This window comes from Melospiza melodia, chromosome 16 (assembly GCF_035770615.1).
Source record: "Melospiza melodia melodia isolate bMelMel2 chromosome 16, bMelMel2.pri, whole genome shotgun sequence".
NCBI classification, from domain to species: domain Eukaryota; kingdom Metazoa; phylum Chordata; class Aves; order Passeriformes; family Passerellidae; genus Melospiza; species Melospiza melodia.
The window spans coordinates 977,496-981,200 of NC_086209.1; positions in this window are offsets into that span (position 1 = coordinate 977,496).

Sequence of the window (3,705 nt, forward strand, 5' to 3'; positions counted from 1 at the left end):
ATACTCTTTTTCTTCTGGATTAAACGGTTTTTACAAATAAATCCAGAGTTTAACTTAACTTAAATCTAAACTTCTGCTTGGATACTTTGAAATGGTCGACGAGCCTTCTCATACTGTTTTTCTCATCACCCTTTTATTTATCTTTTGGCAAATTATACATGTTTCAGGTACTTGCTTTTCTACTCTAAAAGTCTCAGTGCACCTATAGTTGTTTTAAAAAAATGATCACACAAAGCCCGAGTATCCCACCGGGCTTTTTGATACATGTCCTCTGCTATTCCCTAGTAAGAGTTTTATTATCTAATTGTCTTCCATCAAGACGTTTCTTTTTCCCCAATTTATATTGTTCGCCACCTATCTTGTTTTAATTCCCTTTTTTTTTGCTTCTCTAAACTTTGGAATTTCCAATTTTTTTTCATTTTGAGTTAATATTAACTCTTTCAGCTCTATTTTCTGCTGCATCTTTAGCTTCTTGATCTGCCAATTATTTCTTCTTATTTCTTATTTTACCTTTTGGTGTCCTTTAATATGTATTATTGCTATCTCTCTTAGGTAATTTTAATGCCTCTAAAACCTCGAAAGTAAGTTTCTCATGTACTAATCTTTTTCTTCTTTAATTAAGTAATCTCCCTTTCTAAATTTTTCTTTAGGTATGTGCTACTCTAAAGGCATACCTTGAATCAATATATAACTCCTTTCTTTTGTGTTAATTTTTCTAATGCTCTTTTAAAGTATATAATTCACAAGTTTGCATGTTTTTTCTCATCAACTTCTGCATATCCTGTATTTTGCAAGGAGTTGTATTTCTGTTTGTTAACATAACTCCCAAAGTGCTATCTTGGGGTATTTCTGGTGGTAATTTTTTTGCTTTTCTTTTCCTGTATCCACCTTACTGGATTTCTGTCTCATTTTTCAATTTTCTATCTATTCATCCCCTGCTTCCATTTTTCACTTTTTACTAACAACTTAAATACCACTTTTCTTTCAACTACTTACACCCCAAAAAAACCCTTTTTCTCACACTGCTTTTCAATACAATCCACCTCCCTCCAAGAGATATGGTGAGGCTTAAAGTGCACAATCTACATTACCTACACTTTCATTCGTCTACATTCACTCACTTTTATTTCTTATTCACTTTCACACATTCCTTCACACTCTCAAGACACAAAGTGGATCCTTATTGCTAGAAAATCACAGGTCCTTGTGGCCCCCTCTTTCGCTTTGGGGTTTACCTCCAGGTCTCAGTGTCACCAGGCCCCCTAGAAGGGCCCTGACTCTGGCTGCCTCTGGTGCCCGTTCCCCTGTGAGGCTGTCTGCGTGTCTTTCACACTCTTCAGCTACAGCCCCTCACACGCCCAGGGAACGCTAGCTTGGTTCGCAGGTCACTCGCTCCTCTTGGGCCCAGAAGCCCCCACCCAGCCGGGAGCTGCAGCCTGGTGTGCAGGTCACTCGCTCTTTCCACACCTCCCCCTTCCCACCTGCCCAGGAAGCTGAGGCTGGCTCTGTGTGGGTCTCACTCTCACACACCACAAAACAACAATAAGGTACCTTTTACTTTCACATCACCTATTACAAGTTCAGGTGTTAGTGGCCAGTCCCGGTGCTATTGGATATCCCTCAACCCAGCTGTGTTATCCAACCCCAAATGCTCTTGGGCAATTTTCCCCTCAATCCTGCCATGTTATCCAATCCCAGATGCTCTCGGGTAATTTTCCTTCAATCCAGCTGTGTTGTTCAACCTCAGATGCTCTTGGGCATTTTCTGTCCCTCAACCCAGCGGTGTGGTACAACTACAGATGCTCTTGGGCATTTAATTTGTTTTGCTGTGTTGTCCAACCCTGGATGTTCTTGGGCATTTTTTTATCCCTCAATCTGGCTGTGTTGTTCAACCCTGGATCTTGTTGGGCAAAAATTTTTCCCTCAATCTAGCTGTGTTGTCCAACCCCGGCTGCTGTTAGGCAAAATTTTCATCCCTCAATCTAGCGGTGTTGTCCAACCCTGGATGTGGTTGGGCAAAATTTTCATCCCCCAATCTAGCTGTGTTGTCCCACCCTGAGTGTTCTCGGGCATATCCTCACTCGGACAGAATTCTGCTCAACCCTGCTCTTGGATGCTCTTGGAATATAAATCCCTCAACCCAGCAGGTTTTAGGAGCCCCTCCTGTCCTGTTTCCTAGTGGATTGGCTAGGAAACCTTGCTCCCCACCTCCGAGGGGTCCAACCCCTCCCTGAGACCCAGTCCCAGTCACCCCCGGGGATTCTTTCACTCTCTTATGAGTCGCTTTGTCTCTTTACTGGCCGCTTTTCCAGCGCAAAGTCGGAAACGCAGCGTGGGAGACTCCGCACTCACTTGGCAGGTCTGGGACAACCAGCCCGCCTCTCATTTACACGCATTCATCCCCCCGTTCCTGCCCCCCGAGAAATACTTACCAATCCTTTTTCCTTCCCGGATTATTCGTGCGCACTACTAGTCCTAGGGGGCCAATTACCGCGGTTGTAGGGAGCCTTTTGCCCTTCTCTTTGTTTTATTGCCTCCTTTTGTCCACAGATCGTAACCTGCGTCTGTCGGTCACTTCAGGGGAAGCAGAGCGAGGCTGCCAAAGAGGGCAGGGCGCGCCTTCCCCACTCGGACTCTCCTAAAGCACCGGCAGCGAGGTGTTAGCAACCATCCTCTGCTACCAAATTGTGAAAAACGCCAATCACTTGCTTTTAAAATTTTAAAAGTTCAATCGTAATAAAATGGTTAAAAGGAATAGTAACACAATTAGAGTAATAACAATTTGGACAAATTGAATTAAGACAATATGAGACAATAAAAAACAAAGAGTTATGGACGTCCGGGTACCTTTTTCTGGGCATCACAAGCCCAAAAAAGGACCCCTGGTAACAAAGGATTAACCCTTAAGAACAATAGCCCGTTGCATATTCATACACTTTATACATTATGCATAAATTCCATTCAAACACAGGATTCTGTCTGGGCAGTGTCAACTTCTTCCTTCCAGTCCTAACAGCGCCTCCAAGGCGGGAAGAAGTTCGTTTCTTCTGATAAGAAGGCAATAAATTCCCTTTCTCTCATAGATTTAGGTGTCCTGTGGCTGCTATCTTGCTGCAAGCCCTTTCTGTTAAACAAAGCATCTTACATAGCATAGTTTCTATTTTAACAATTTTTATAACCTAAAACTATATTTAACACAGTACTTAAGAAAATTAATACAACATTATTTTCTAACACAACACATATAATATTCATTTAAATATTTGCGAAAAGCCAATCATAAAATACATGCATTTTTCACACTCTGTGTTTATAAATTGAGACAGAGCAGAAGAATGACAGGACTAAGGCAGAGCAATGGGGGGGAAAAAACAATAAAAAGACAGAAGACAGCAACAGGCAGCAGGCCAGATTAACAAGAAAAACCAGGAAGAGCAGACCAATATAGAAACCAAGGAGTGAGAAAGTGGGATACTGTGAAAGGGAGAAGGATGCTGGGATAGAGACAATGAGAGCAACAGAGAATAACAGAGATATGAAGAACAAGAAAAAACAGGGCCAGCTGGGTGGAGTAATAAATATCAGGGTTGGGGAAACAGCAAAAGGATCACACTAATAAATGAATGGCAAATTGGAAAGGGAAAGTGTGAGAAATCAGTGGTCACTTTTAAAATTTCAAAGGTTCATTAAACCTTAACAAAAATA